The 17,084-nt window shown below is 39.0% G+C and overlaps 1 protein-coding gene across 2 annotated transcripts in view; it reads right to left on the reverse strand.

Moving 5' to 3' along the window:
- Window positions 1–17,084, reverse strand: part of DCAF5 (DDB1 and CUL4 associated factor 5) — a 94,099-nt gene that overhangs the window by 46,567 nt on the left and 30,448 nt on the right. The gene's annotated exons all lie outside the window — the stretch shown is intronic.

Here is a 17,084-nt window from a genome sequence, read left to right on the forward strand (position 1 = left end):
CATATTAAAATAATTGTTATTTCATTTACCAAGCTAACTACAGAATCAGATAGTCCATCAAGGCCCTGGGAGGTATGTTGTGTCCACACTAACTGGCTAACCATAGATGGTATTTAAGGGATATATTTATCATTCGTATTAGAGACATAAGAACTATTAGAAAGAATAACAAATGCTTTATAGTTAATTCTGAATATTTGTCGATAATAATCACTTTATTACTTATCTTTGTCAATTTTTAATCTGTTCACAGAAGACTTTTATATTCTATATGGCATGACTCAATAGTAAATAATAAAGAAAAAATTTTAATTAAATGCAGAGCAAGCAGTTACAACTGGGAAAACAAGAGGACTTGTTTCCCTTTACCATATACATTAACTAGATTCTGCTTTTGGGACTTTATATTGAGAACAGGAGATACTATTTGTAAGTCACTTCAAAAGCAATTATTTGGAGCTTGAAAATATCTCCTATGAAGAGGCAAAAAGAAATACTACCAAGAGAGATTTAATATTGAAAGAAGATAACACACTTTCTTTTCCTTTATTTTTGTTTAAGAGAGTGATGGGGAAATTAAGAGATCAAGGAAGGTGATGTCCCATGGGGAAAACAGCCTCTGAAATAACAGTGCAAAGACAATTGCCAACCTGGTCTGATCATAAAAACAGTCTACACCACCACTAGCCTGTGAGTACTGTTTCCCCCAAAAGAGTCTTCTCACCTGAGGGAAGAATGCTCTGGTACTCCGGTTATGTGTGGAAACAAGTCTTGGGCAAACAGACTTTAATTCTCATGATTGGAATGGCAGGAAAGAGAGAAGACTTAGAAAGATTCCTAGAACTCCAAACATCAAGAAGCCTGGTACCCCTGCAGGCCCCAACTAATAATCCCTGCAGAGAAATGTTCTTATAATGGTCCTAAACACAGGCCACAGTCACTCACATACAGAGAATGAATGACGGCTGTTAGAGCTCAGGCATTTCCTTTACAGGGTGCCCTAGCTCCTAGAGACATGTGGTGTTATCTAAACACTGAGCTTGAAAACAATGAGAGGCTTTCAATTCAAGATCAGCATAGAGTGTGCAAATAAACCAGCATCTGTAGGACTGAAGAGGAGTTGAGGGTGGAAACAAGACTCAATAAAAAGAAACTTGGCCAGCTCCACCAGCCATAGCAGCAGGGGTTTGCATCAGCTCAGGCATCCCTGACAGGAAAGCTGGGGCCTCTGGCAAACGCCTTTTCCATCTGTTAACAGGGACTTCCTCTGCAGATTCTAGTCAGGCCTGTAGGAGTCTGCCCAGGACAGGAATCTGGGCCCATCCCATCTCCAAACTCTTTGACCTACATTTGCAATCTGGCCACTCCACAGGGTTCTTAGGGAAAGTCACTAACTTTTTTCTTGCCTATGCTTTGCTTCTGAGCAGGGAAATCCTGTTTCTCACACAGAGAGGGTAGGTACATAGGAATCTTGCTCCCAGAGTGTTTAGGGTAGTGTTCAGAGCAGCAGCTACTAAAACTGAGTACTTCATGTTTGGGTACAAAATTCAATTCCTTCCAGAGGGATGAAATGACGCCAGAAATCCAGAAAGTAAACTACGTTAATGGTAATTTCTAGGCAGGGGTTCTGCAGCTGGCTCCTCTTCATGAGAATGGTAAGCACAATCTAGTTCAGAAAGAAAAGGCTTAGAAGCAGTTTGCTCTCACAGTCACAATATAATGTGAAAGATCCTGTTGTTTTCGGTTCTAAGTAATGTGCATGAGAAATCAACTGGGACTTTTAAAAAACGTAGATTCTCAGGTTCCACCCCCAAATATTCTAATTCAGTGATTTTCAACCTTTTCATCTCTTGGCGCACATAAGCTAATTACTAAAATTCTGCAGCATGCCAAAAAATATATTATGTTTTTTTGCCAATCTGACAAAAAAGAAGGGTATAATTTTGATTTACAAAAAATAATAACAAAAGTAATTACCTACCCTTTTTGTTTCAAAGTGGCTCTTTTAAAAAAAAAAATCTTTATTGATTTCAGAGAGAGGAAAGGAGGAGGAGAGAGACAGAAACATCAATGATGAGAGTCATTGATTGAGCCCGCAACCCGGGCATGTGCCCTGACCGGGAATCGAACCCCGATAGTCTGGATCCTAGGTCGACACTCAACCGCTGAGCCACGTCCAGCCGGACAAAGTGACTTTTATTTTTAAAAAATATGTTTTATTGATGTCAGAGAGAGGAAGGGAGAGGAAGAGATAGAAACATTAATGAAGAGAGAGTCATCGATTGGCTGCCTCCTGCACACTCCCTACTGGGGATCAAGCCCGCCACCTGGGCATGTGCCATGACCAGGTACCAAACCTTGACCTCTTGGTTCATAGGTCAACGCTCAACCACTTAGCCACACCAGCCAAGCTCCAAAGTGACTTTTAAAAATCAGGTGCCTATACTTGTCAAGGGTTTCTGGTACCAATAATTAACCAATCAGATGCAACCTTATTATGCAACATGACCAATAAAATGCAACCCTATTATGTGGCCTAGATATTTATGGTTCAAGACAGGGCATTCACACCTGATGGCTACTGTGTTGGCTGTTGTCATTTCTTTAACAATCTAAGGGAAAAGAGGTTAGTGCCCTTGACTAAATAGTCAGGTATTGCATGTTTTAAACATTCTTATGGGGTACATTGGTTGAAAAAATTGCTTTCCTAATTCAATCTGAGAAGTGGGCCCAGGAATCTTAATTTAACAAGCAATCCAAATTATTTGTGATGAATATGACTTTTGAACCACACTTTGAGAAACATGATTCCATTTTAGAATTTTGGAGGAGAGAGAGTGGGGGACATTGGGGGAGAAGCCAGGTGAAGAGAAATATTACCAAAGGCTCAATGAAAAGCTAACCATACTATAAGGCACTTATTACAGCCCCATGTCTATTAACAGAGAGAACTCCAATTCCTTTTAAGATTGGAGTTCCATTCCACCAACAATGCCTGAAATGTTTTTTCCCTGTCCTCAACACATTCCCTGAAGGAGAAGTTTCTCATTTTCTCTTGGAGAACTGAGGCTACTTGTATATAACAAGAATGCCTCAATCCTGACTTGCTTTCTGGACTCTTGATCTTAATAACAGAGATGCCACTATCTCCACTCCTCTAGAGAAATGGCCACCATTACACACCCAAATGAGATGAGCAGTATCCTGAAAGGACTACCAACAAGTTAAAATGAGTTCAAATCAAAATGTACCTATAAAAACTATAAGCAATAAATCTATTCCCAACCTATCTTCAACCAAGGATTTGCCATAAAATGCAGTAAGAATGGGGTAGGAGGTGATCAAGGGTCAGCACACAAAAGACCCAGAACATCAGGAAGATATCTCTCACTGGCGTAGTTTCCTGTTTTTACGCACATACACACACACGCACACACCCCTTTATTGCTTGAATGGAATAAAAAGAACATTCAAAAAAGTACTTGGCCGAGGCTAAAGCCTTGGAACCAAAGAGAAACAAGCTGAGGCTGTTTCGAGGGAAAGTGACTGGAGTATCCTGTCCAGCAACACAAGACAGAGCATCCATAAAGGTTCCCAGATAAGGCTCCACAGACCTAGATTTCCCTAAGTCCATGATTAAACAATTCATCTGATGGTGCCAATAAGATTTTCTAAAGCCTACTGGCATGAATTTCCTCCTCATTTCTGTGTGAAAGTTTCATAAGACCTGTGAAATGATTGGAGACAATAGGCACTGCTATTCCAAATCACAGATATCAGAACTGGTATCGTACAACCAGGGAGGCAAAATCAAGGTCTACAGGAGGGGGACAATCTCTTCCTTCCAGCTTCTGCTTTAGGAAAAGATGACCTATAAAGAATATGGATCATTTTGTACTTCCTATAACACAACCCATAGAAAGAGAAATCCGAGATGACATTAGAATTAGGTAAAAAGTGAACAAGTTCAGGGAGTCTCAGCCCATACCAGTTCCATTCAAGTGTGTTCAGAGTCCCAATAATCCCTTAACCATTTCTTTTATATTAGTTTGTTCTAATACAATCCTCAGTTCCAAGATTGAGAAACTTCTCTAGAGGAAACCAGAACTGTTGGACAACCACCCTAAAAAAGACATTGTGATCTGTGATTAGACAAACTTACTTTCCTCAGAACATGATTCATTGCCAAGCCTCTCTGGCTTGAAATATAGATATAGGTTCCATGTATATGGTAAAATTTCCTTCCCTTTTTGAACATCCAGAAATTTAAGTTTGCCTGCTAGAGTGGCTCAGTTGGTTGAGCATTGTCCTGTACATTGAAAGGTTGCCCGTTTGATTGCCCGTCAGGGCACATACCTGGGTTTGGGGTTTGATCCCTGGTCGGGACACATATGGAAGGCAACCGATGGATGTTTCTCTGTCACATCGATGTATCTCTCCCTCGGTCTCTCTCCCTCCCCTCTCTCTAAGCATATTCTTGGGTGAGGATTAAAAAAAAAAAAAGAAAAAAAGACTAAACAGTGCTTTTATGCAAACTTATATTCTGTAACAAAGTCATTAAAAAAAAGAAAACAAAAATTTAAGCTTGACTGGGGTCAGTAAAGGCCTTGACTAAATTTCTGAGGAAAAGATCTTTACATTATCAAGTGGCATATCCAGGCCCTCTACAAAGCAAACATGGATGATAGGCATCGTGGTGCTTCTAATCACCATCTTCCAGAACAGGGACATGCCCAAAGTTGAAGAACTAGAGTCCAAGTTTTTGCCTTTGTCCCAAAGATACCAAGAGCCATGCAGAAGTAACCAAGATATCAAAATGAATTAAAAAGCAGTGCTATAACAGACTGTTCTAGAACACTCATGAATTTCCCACAGAATTAGAGACTCAACATTAAGTCATCTCAGTTAATCAGATGGCCTGGCTTATTCAAAACATCCCTTTACCCCAAGCTACAGAAAATAGAGAGGTTTCATAAACAGCCATTTAAATCTTCATCTTAAAACTATTCCTGGTTCTGCCTTCTGAAAGATGTGACATAGCATCAGCCCTGACCTCACACTGTATAAAACTGGAGAGGGAGAGTTTAATGAATAGTGGTTGGCAGGAGCAATAAAAAAGCAAGAGGAAGGAGGGAGACTGAGATGATGTCAGTTGCTACAGCAACAGTTAACAGCACAGGAGTGGGTGGGTATATAGGCAGGTAAAAAGGCAGCCCCTGATGGCAGGAAAAGAAACTGGGGTGAGTGTGCTGACTATTAGGGTACATAAGGCCACAAAGCTAGAGAAATGTTAAAGAATAAAGAGGCACACTCTGGAAAAAATTCTAAGCAGAAGAGGGTCTGAAAACAAAAACCTCAATTTGGTACTTCTATTAAGAACCCTTATACAAAAACAAGAGAAGAGGGGAATATAAAGGAAAGGAAGAGAAGGCCAAACTGCTGCTGCTGAGATGTGATTATAGGAAGACAGCCTGTTTCATACAGAGCCACTCACTGTGAATGTGTCCAAAATCCAAAGTCACCTCTAGTTGGCAGCAATATAAATGTCTTAAAATAACAGCTTTCAAACTGTTTTATAGTAATCCTTTGTAATAAGTACATTTTAATAGTGCATCCTTGTATACCCACACTTATTTAGCACAAATTCATTAAATAATACTTACCAACTACTATATGCAATGCATTGATTTTTTTTTATTCTATACTTGTTATCTAATAAATACTTGTGACATCTAAATTAATTTCATGACCCACTGGATCAATGAAAGAGCTTCTACCTTTTCTCCTTTCTTCCATTCTTGGGCCCATGCTTCAGTTTATCCTGAACAAAACAGCCAGAGCGATGCTGAACCACAGTCAGATCACATCATTACTTTGCTGAATATCTTCCAGTGGCTTCCCCATTGCAACCAGAGTAAAAATCAAGTTCCTTACAACGCGAACAAGGCCTCAGACAATCCCTTCCTATTCTTATCCCTTATGTCTCTGACTCCACCTCCTAGAGCTTACCTCATTCTACTTCAACCACATGATGCCTCCCTACTGTTCCTAGAACAAGTCAGGCACACTTCTGCTTCAGGGCCTTTGCACTTGAAGATCCTGCAGCCCAGGATGGTTTTCCCCAGATATGAACATGTATCATTCACTTACCTCTTAATTCCTTTTTTTTTTTTTTTTTTTAAATATATCTTTATTGATTTCAGAGAGAGGAAGGGAGAGAGAGAGAGAGAGAAACATCAATGATGAGAGAGTCACTGATCGGCTGCCTCCTGCACGCCCCCGACTGGGGATGGAGCCCGAAACCCAGGCATGTGCCCTGACCGGGAATTGAACCCCAATCTCCTGGATCCTAGGTCGATGCTCAACCGCTGAGCCACGCCTGGCTGGGCTACCTCTTAATTCCTGATACCCTATGCAAAAATGCAACTTCCCCAATATTCCTGGTCTCCTTTCCCGCTTTGCTTTTCTGTACTACATGAATCACCACCTTACATACCCCATATTATATTTTATTTGTTTCTTCTTTGTCCTTTTCCGCTAGACAATGAGCTTTTATATCTATTCCCTGTGTACCCCAAGTGATTAAACAGTGCCAGACACACATAGGCATTCAATAAGTAGCTATTAAATGCATGATCTAACGGATCATGAGCAGCAGTTTGAAAAACCCTGACTTAGAACATTAAAAACAACAAACAAAAAAACAACGAAAAACAGGCTCCACCAAGGTTCATATGGCTCCTGATATCTGTCTGCCCACAAAACCTAATCTTGAGAGACAAGCAGCAGAGCTGCATAAAATCAGAGAAATAGCAGGAGGCTTGGAGATCATGGAGTCAATGTCCTCTTTCACAGGCAAAGAACCATGGCCCAGAAAGTAAAATGACTTGCCAATGACCACTCAGCTCTCCACCTCTTCATGTGACACTGCTATACATACTTCAAGTGAGTTAAATTCATCTGCCTACTAATAAGAAGGAAGAGTTTGGTAAACAGGATTCTTAATTATATCTTATATATAATTTGCAGAATAAAAGTTCAAAAGAAAAATTAGTAATTAAATTTTAGTAAGTCAATTACAAGTTAAAAAATAAAAACTCACCCTAGCCAGTTTTGCTCAGTGGTTAGAGCATCAGCCCGAGGACTGAAGGGTCCCGGGTTCAATTCCGGCCAAGGGTATGTAACTCGGTTTCAGGCTCTTCCCCTTCAGGGCATATGCAGGAGGCAACCAATGTGTTTCTCTCTCTCCCTCTCTCTCTCTCTCTCTGAAAAGCAATGGAGAAAAAAAAAAATACCCTCGGTTAGGATTAAAAATAAATAAATAAATAAGTAAATAAATAAATAAAACTCATCTATCGGGTTTCAGAAAGCAACCAGTTAATTTTGTAGCTTTTGAATACATTACATGTCCTACCCAGTTATATTTAAAAAACAGATAATGATAAACATTTGGAGTGATGGATATACTGAGACCAACAAGAAGATATAATTTGACTGATAGGGTTTAGGTACTTTTAGGTACTTTCAATTTTTTTATATCTTCCATTTTATTTTCCAAGTTTTTCTACAATGAACATGAACTTCTATAATCAGAAGAGAATTTGTTATTTTAAAATGCCACCTCACACATACTCCCTCTTTAACGATGGACCACAGAAGACAGCTTTGGGAAGAACAAGAGGAGGGCATTTAAAGACTTCCTTAATGGAAACTTCAAATAATATTTTGCCCCACAGGATTCTGGTGCAGATGCTAAATTTGAAATTAAATCATTACTTTAAATTCATATAATGATTGTTAAATTAAAATTTTCAAAGGACTGAAAATTTCAGTGTCCCTCACCATTCTTCTCAATGAGGGCAAATAATAGCCCTCTCCTTTGATAGGTTTTTAAGTACTAAACAGGCCTTGATTAGCAATGGACACAGCCACCAGGTTAGGTCTGAAACTACCTTCAGTTTGATCTACCATCTCACTTCCAAAGCACCCATAAAAAAGCAGCAAAGTTGTATTATTGGGGGGGAAAAACAGATTCAAAACACAAAATATTTTATGCAGAATCCAGAAACATTAGCAATGTTCTTGGAAAATCTTCCATACGTGGGTATAATTCATGGATAAAAGAAGCCAAGATTATTGAGAGTTTAGTCCCAATCTAAACTATGTGGCTAACAATAGATAAAATATAAGTGGTCAAACCTGTGATTGCAAAATAAAAAGTTCAAACTATAACTTCACTGAAGGAGTTATATCACAATAGATATCCTGGAAGAAGCAACAAGTTCTTCATTAAATTTAATATCTAAAATGTGCTTCCATTGTATTATCTAATCCTTACAATAATCCTATAAGGCAGATAGTGGGGGTATCACTATTCTCATTTCACAATGGAAGAGACCATGGTCCTACGCAGTTATATGACTTGGCCCTGACTACACAATAGATAAGCAGCAGAAACAGGAAAAGTAAGTTTTTTCCTGTTCCTTGATTCAACAAGATTTGACAGAATACACTGCAGAGATGGATTATTTCATCTGGCCAACAGAAAGGTGTCAGATGACAACGCATCAGGGCCAGAAGGTTTCATCTAAGTCATTCACTTCACACTCTTCCCTGTGGTTCAGTAACTCATTTATCCATGCAGGCATTTAATGAACAAACATTTATTGACTACCTAACTATTCCAGGTACTATGCTAGGCACATGGATTCAAAGATGAAATAAGATGAAGAAGAAACCCTCAAAGACAATGAGGGACAAGAAAACCATTAGTTTCCTTCTATAACATAAACAGTGTTTTAACAAGGAAACATGCTGTGAGAGACATAGGAAGACTATCTACCCTTCACTGGGGAGAAAGGAGTGGGAGTGGTCACAAAAGTCTTCCTAGGAGAAAAATCTAAGCTGACTCTGAACAGAGAATCAGAGAGTTGACTCATATTCTTAACTGACAAAAGAAACAAGATAAATTTGGATATGTTAATATATAAATTCCTGACACATACTGATGAGTGCAAAAGTTTTATAACACTACAACATTTGTGAGAAAAACACACATGCATATAGAAAAAATACCATATATTTTCTATGGTTATATGTATAAACATATAAAAGCAAAGAGAACATTCTGGAAGCATGTACTATGAACTCTTAGCACTCATTACCCTCAGGGAGGGGGCAGGGCACAATAACTAGAAGAGGTAGAGAGAGGAACTTTAGCCTTATTGACAGTTTTAAAAAGAACATAATTATGTATTACTTGTATTTTTTAACTTCTAATTTTGAAATAATTATAGATTCAGAGGAAGTTGCAAAGAAATGCACAAGAAGATCCTCTGCACCTTTACCCAGCCTCTCCCAATGTTACCATCTTGCATGACTATAGTACAATATCAAGACTATAGTACAATATCAAAACCAGTTATAAGGCACTCATCTCTGTGTGTGTGTGTCTCTATACAATTGTATCGTGTGTACAGCTGCATGTAGGGACCACCACAATTAAGATACTTATCTGTACCATCCACCAAGACTCCCTCATGCCACCCTCTATTTATTTTCTCATGCTACCCTTTAGAGCCACATCCACCCCCTCTACTCCTATTCCTAACACCTGGCAATCAGTAATCTGTTCTCAGCTCTATAATTATATTATTTCATGAACATTATATAAATGAAACCATGCAGTATGCATCCTTTTGAGATTGGCTTATTCACGCAGCATAATTCCCTAAGGTTCACCCAAATTGTTGCATGTACCAAAAGATCACTGCTTCATTTTTGTTTTTAATTTTTATGTATTGATTTTAGAGAAAGAAAGAGAAAGAGACATCAATTTGTTGTTCCGCTTATTTGTGCATTCACTAGTTGATTCTTGTATGTGCCCTGACTGGGGATCGAACCTACAACCTTGGCGTATTGGGACAATGCTCTAACCAACTAAACTACCTGGCCAGGGCCAACAGTTCACTGTTTTTTTTATTGCTAAATAATATCCTATAGTAGAAATGTGCCAGTTTTTTAAAACTATTCACCTGTTGAAAGACATGTGGGTAGTTTCCAGCTTTTAGCTATTTTGAATAAAGCTGCTATAAACATTCATGTACGAGCTCCTATGTGAAAATAAGTTTTCATCTCTCTTGGATAAATGCTCAAGAGTGCAATTGCTGGGTCATATGGTAAGTTCACTTTTCATTTATAAAAAACCTACCAAACACCCTGGCCCAGTGGCTCAGTTGGTTGGAGCATTGTCCTGGGCACCAAAAGGTTGCAGGTTCATTTCCTGGTCAGGGCACACACAGGAGGCAACAGATCAATGTTTCTCTCTCTTCCTCCTCTAAAAATCGACAAAAACATATCCTCGGGTGAGGATTAAAAAAAAAGAAACTACCAAACTAATTTCCAGAGTGGCTGTACTATTAACACATTCCCACCAGCAGAGTTTGAGTGATCCAGTTTCTCTGCATCTTCAACAACATTACTTACATTTTAAAAAAGCTAAATTCAGAAGTTGGTCAACATATTTTAAAACAAAAGGAGACAAAACTAGACTATTTTTTAGCTTCCTTATGGATGTACACATCCGTCTATGAAATTTTTTGTAACCCCCTTCCCCCGCCAAAGAAATCAAACCTGAATCTTTTAAAGCCCCTAGATTTAATACCAACTTATGAACAAAATTGTAGTCAGAGGGAACATGCTAAATGACAGTGTAAGGATGCAATCAATATAATCTAAAATGTGGGAAATTCCAGCCCTGGCTGGTATGTCTCAGTGTTTAGAGCATTGGCCCACACACGGAAGGGTCTCAGGTTTGATTCTGGGTCAAGGGCATATATTTGGGTTACAGGTTCAATTCCCAGCCCTGGCCAGGGCATGTGCGGGAGAGGCAACCAATCGATGTGTCTCTCTCCCCACCGCTCCTCCACACTCTCTCTAAAAAGAAAAAAAATCAATGTGGGAAATTCTGTAAGATAAATAATCCAGTTTGTTTAACAAAGACATTGCAAGAAAAAAGTGAGAGACAGGAGTATCTATAGATTCAAAGAGACTTAGAAGCCACATCAACTAATTGCTTTGTATGGACCTTATTTAAATCCTGATTCATAAGAAAGTAATTCATCCAGAGGCAATTAAGGAAATTTAAATACTAATTAAATATGAAATAGCAATTACTGTTAATTTGTAGGTGTGGTAATAATATTGTGGTTATATTTTTTAAAAGAATTATCTTTTCATGGAAAGTAATTTGGCAGCTTCTCAAAAAGTTTAGCATAGGATTGATTACCATATGACACAGCAATTCCACTCCTAGCTACAGACCCAACAGAACTGAAAACAGGGACTCAAACACTTATCCATGACCGTTAATAGTAGCACTATTCATAATAACCAAAGGTGTAAACAACTCAAATATCCATCAATGGGTGAGCAGATAAACAAAACAGACCATGATTCAGCCATAAAAAGGAATGAAGTACTGATACATGCTATAATGTACATAAGTTTAAAAAACATTATGCTAAGTAAAAGAAGCCAGACAAAAGTTCACATGATACCTGAAATATACAGAGCAGTTAAATCCATAGAAACAGATCAATGATAGCCAGGAGCTAGGGACTAAGAAGTAGTATCCTGGGGAGTAACTGCTTCATGGATCTGAGTTTTATTTTGGGATGATGAAAATGTTCTGAAACTAGATAGAGGTAGTTTCACAACACTGTGAATGTAGTAAAGGCTACTTATATTTTAAATGGTTAATTTTATGTTACATGAATTTTACCTCAATTAAAAAAAGAATTTCTTTCAGAGCTACATATTAAAGTATTTACAGAGGAAATGATATAGTATATGGAAATTAATTCAAAATAATTGGGAAGGGAGGTCACAGATGAGAAATAAATGAAATAAGATTGTCCATGGGTTAATTACTGAAGCTGGGTGATAGCTATGTAGAGTTGATTTCAGTATTCTACTTTAATACATACATGAATTTTTTTTTTTTTAATATATCTTTATTGATTTCAGAGAGAGGAAAGAAGAGGAAGAGAGAGAAACATTGATGAGAGAGTCATGGATTGGTTGCCTCCTGCACACCCCCAACGGGGGATTGAGCCCGCAACTCGGGCATGTGCCCTGACCCGGAATCGAACCCTGATCACCTGGATCCTAGGTTGACGTTCAACTGTTGAGCCACGTCCGGCCAGGCTACATGAAATTTTTTTGCCATAAAGTTTTTTTTAAAAAAAGATGCATTCCCCAGATGCTCTGGTCCAAAGCTAAGTCTCCTGCTATAAAAGTATAAAAGGCACATTTTGTGCTTGATGAGAAGGAATGAAAACTGAAGCTCTGGCCAAAAGTCAAAGACCCTGGGTCTGAATGAACACAGTAGCAAATTCAACAAGGACCTTTGAATAACCAGTTTCCATCTTGCAGGATAAGCTAGGTTGCTAAATCACCTAGGTGTCTGTTAAAAAGTGGCAGATTCACAGGTCCCACCACCACAGATCAATAATTCTATCTCTGGGTCTGTGCTCCAGGAAGGAGCTTTAACATGTTCCCCAGGTGATTTCGATACCCTCAGAAGTGTAAGAATCACTGGGTTTGGATATCAGAAGCCCTGTGCATTCCAGTGGATAAAGCTGATGATAGAGCTCCACCTTGTGGCCTAAAAGCTAGAAAGCAACTTTGTGCCCCCCACATAACTCGAGTTGACAGGCTTTCAAAGCCCAGCAAGAATCCTTACAACCTCCTCTAAGGGTTTATTCCTTACAGACACTTTGATCCATGCAATTACACTAAGGGAATTAGTAGGTCCAGAAAACATTATAGAATGACAGTTTTGAAAATACAGACTATTCTGGGGTGAGTAAAAACACTGTGCATACATTTCAATATTTACTGAGGGTCCATAACATTCTAAGAACTATGCTAGGCACTAGAGATTGAAGATGAATAAAACATGGCCTGTCCTTAAAAATCCACAGAAAAACATGACAAGTAATAGTACAGATTAGGACAAGTGCCTCCTTTCTAAGAAGCAATTCCTGGGCACTGGGAAGGAAATCAAGGACATAATACTGGTCTAGCTGGATATAAGACATCATCATGTTAAAGATAACCAATGATGGCAAAAGCAGTGACTGAGACATGCAACATGAATGCCGCAGACCATAAGTACTTTACAGAGCAATCACTTTCCTCTAGAAATAAAGGAAAGCTTCCTTCATTCAACACATACTCTGTGCCCAAACTGCCAGGTGCTATGGACCTAGTGAGTAAAGTAAAGGAAGATTTAGGAGCATGTAACAGGGAGGTCTTAGTAAGGATGTTTTCCTTGATGGGAAAACATTTGATCTTGGACCTTGAGGGGTAACTAGGACATGAATAAGCAAAGAAAAATCAAGAAAAAAGGAGAAATTCTTAATGTGTTTGTATGTGGAGGTGGAAGGAATAAGAGGGAAGGGACACTGGCACCAGAGAAGGGGCAGACTGCTTGCTTAAGGAGTTTTCATTTATCCAGTAAATTAGGACATGATACAGTCATTCTAAAAGAACATTTTCTTGAAGCATCCCACATAATAGATTCTGGAGATACGGACATGAACAAAGATAACGAGAAGCCACTAAAGTTCCTGGGTAGGATAATGGCAAGTGATGTTTAAGGATATGTGCTATATGCCAGAAACAAGAGGAAAGTTAAGAAGCCAAGGCAGTAATTACCTTATAGAAAGAGTGATATGGGCCTAAAATGGGGCAGGGACTTGAAAAACTTAAAACAGTGGCCAGGCACTAACACAGGGCAAGGCTGGTTATGGTAGAAAGATAAAGGGACAGAAGAGTCAAATGGGACTCTGGGATTTCAGCCAGGATGATTATAAGACTGATGGTGACACTGAAAAGAAAAAAAAAAGTTAAGGACTGCAGTTTTAGGAAGAAAAAACTTTTATTACAGGCTTCAGTGTGTGAAACACTTGCCTGCACATTGTGTATGTACACAAAGACAGTAAAAAGGAGCGAGTGGAAAAACAGATAAAGAAAGGAGTGGCTGACCAGAAGACATGTCCCCTGATTAGAGCAACCCACAAATGCAACATGGCAGAGATTGTCTGGCTTGTTCAGAAGGCAAGGAGTTACACTTAATTTAGTCTTTAGAGAAGTAGGATTGGCACAGGCCTCACAGGACAGATATTTAACCTAGAGCCCTCCAAAGCCAGGCAAGGTCCTAAGAGCAATTTCTTTCTGATAGTGGAATTGGCAATCATAGCCCATTTTAAGATGTGTCATTCATACAACATGTAAAAGCACCATCTTATGAGTTAAGTCTTCACAGGAATTCTTGGCTTGCCCTAGTTTTATTATTGAGTGGGAAAGAACCACTCTCTTTATTGTCCTTGTCAAAGCAAGACACTGTTACCTGTCACAGAACTAACAGTTCCTGACAAAAACTGGCAGAAACTAAAGATATGAGAAGGGAGAGAGGTGGTAAGTGAGCAGACAGCTAAAACAGGTAATGAAAAGGGTGCAACAAGGAGAGTAATGGTGGGGGAAACTTCACTTTCCTGAACACTCTAGACGTTAGAAGATCTCAGTTCTGAAAACTGTTCAGAGGCCACTGTAACAGTCTAAGCAAGATATAATCGGGATGTGGGCAGTGACAAAGGATAGGACGGTTATAAAAAGACATCAGCAAAAGTAATCCAAATTACATAAGTGAAACATTGTCCAAACATGCCATGAATACCTGTACATGTGAAGTTTTCTCTTATCCAGTCACTTACACTCAAAGTCTCCCACTTACGGCCCACTCATTACCACTGAAATTGCTAAAGCAGAAGACCTTTGCCAGGCAAGTAATGCAAATGAGGAAAGCACATTTGAATTAAGACATCAAGGAGTGGTGTGACCCACAACCCATCCTAAAGGTCTTTAAAGAGGAACTCATGACTCAGCTTCAGTTGACTGTTGCCATGTGAGGATAAAGGTCTAATGGTAACAGATCTTTTGACTTTTTCAAAAGATGTTAGAAATCGTGATTTTTATGTGTAACTTTCCAAACACTACTACATCAGGTAGGCAAACAAAATATTTCTGTGGGTTGACACTGGCCTATAGGGCAACTAGCTTATAATCTTTGTTCTAAAGTTTTGCAGCAAGATAAATAGCATGTACAGGTTTCCAGGGTTGGAAAGCCAGCATGCAGCCAGGAGACAGTAAAAAGAGTAACTTTTAGAGGCAGAAAGTCTAAAGGACTCAGAGTTGGACCAACTTCAGAGTTGGACCAACTTCAGAGTTGGACGGGTCTGTATTGGAAAAACCTAAGAGAAATTCTTACAAAGTTCTATTGCAAGGAGGCACAGATGAAAAAAAAAACTAGAATGTACAGGAACCCTAACTGATTAAAAAAGGGTGGGGCTATCACACACACACATACACGTTACTTTACCTCTCTGTGTCTTGAATTCCTTATTAAAATAGGAAAAACAGAACCTACTTCATAAGGCTATCATAAGGATTAAATAAAGAATTATTCATATAATTGTCATTATCCCTGGCAAGTAATGCTTAACAAAAATTAGCTATTATTTGTTATTATGAAACACTGAGAGGTAAAGTAACTTGCTCAAGATCACATCTGAATTTTGTACCCAGGATGTGTGGCTTCAAATCCTACACTCTAAGCCATCAAGCTCTTCAGTCTCCCTTTACCTTGCTGGGCTAGATCTGTACCATGAGGAAGTCAGATCAGATGATAACTAAAGTCCCTTCTAGAACTGACATTTTTATTCTACCAGCCAGCCTTCTAATTAGCTTATTTCAGGGCAACAGTAAAAAAAAACCCACATAACCCTGCTAGCACTTCTACGGGCTACCAAGCTAAAGCAGGGAAGTACAGCTTATGCTTGGGGTAGGTCAGAGAAACCATTTCAGTATGGAATAATTCATAGGTTAAGTCAGGAAAAAAGTGTTTGGTGTGAGGCCCCCTTATTAATCCTTGGTGATTATATTTGTTTCCAGGAAGCCAATAGGCCTTCCAAGTAGGGCCAGTATTTATTCACATGCCCAACATTTTACAAGCTAGAAGTCACTTATTAGCCTGCTTAGGAACCACAATAAGCTATAAATCTAGAATCTTTAGAACACCAACCAGTTCTTATCCTCTTGGGAGTCAAGGGTCTCTATATGAGAGAACCTGTAAATGCACTTTCCCTGTCCTTAGGGGAAAAAATGCAATGTGTGCTCATTCAGATACACAAGCACACACAATTTTACCTGCAATTATAAGGGGTTCACAAATTCCCTAAAATCTTTCCCTAGACATTTTTTTCTCTTTATAATCCTCAACCGAGAATATACAGAGAGAGAGAAAGATTTGAGAGAAATATCGATTGGTTTCCTCCTGTACATGCCTCCTGCAACCTAGGCATGTGCCCTCAACAGGAACTGAACCTGCAAGCCTTCAGTGTACGGGATGATGCTCCAACCAACCAAGCCACCGGGCCAGGGCAAAATCTTTCCCTAGACTTTAAGTATCCCTAAAATAGACCTATCTGGTTCCCAGGTTTGTACTCCCAGGGGATTCAGAAATGATCCAAGATCTGGGTTGGACTTTCCAGGCAGCTGTGTTTAGAAGACAAATCATGTATTGCAACTCAACATAATGAATCCTGGATGGAAAAGACAAAGGGCCCTTTCTTCCTCCCCCACACCAAGTTGTACTGAGAGAATTCAAACAGAGAAGATCTGTAATTTGATCCCAAAATACCAGTGGATGAAGAACAGGATCCCAAGGGATTTCATGCCCCTTTTCTGCTTGATACCTATAAAATCACACAGAACCTCAGAAGAGTTTAAAGAAACAGGTAAAATCATCCAAATGCCCATGGCACTGTGCTCCTCTATTTATAAGAAAGGAATCATTCAAGATTGCCAATTATCCTTATTAGATGACTTTTCTCCCATATGGGCTTTGAAAACTATAGGTACCAAAGAAACCATAGAACCTTACCCATAAATGAAGAAGTAATCAAAACAAAATATTTTCCCCCGGTAAGACTAGCAATAGTTTAAGTGTTGGTGAGAGT

Source organism: Miniopterus schreibersii (genome assembly GCF_964146895.1).
Source record: "Miniopterus schreibersii genome assembly, chromosome: 1".
Classification (NCBI taxonomy): Eukaryota; Metazoa; Chordata; class Mammalia; order Chiroptera; family Miniopteridae; genus Miniopterus; species Miniopterus schreibersii.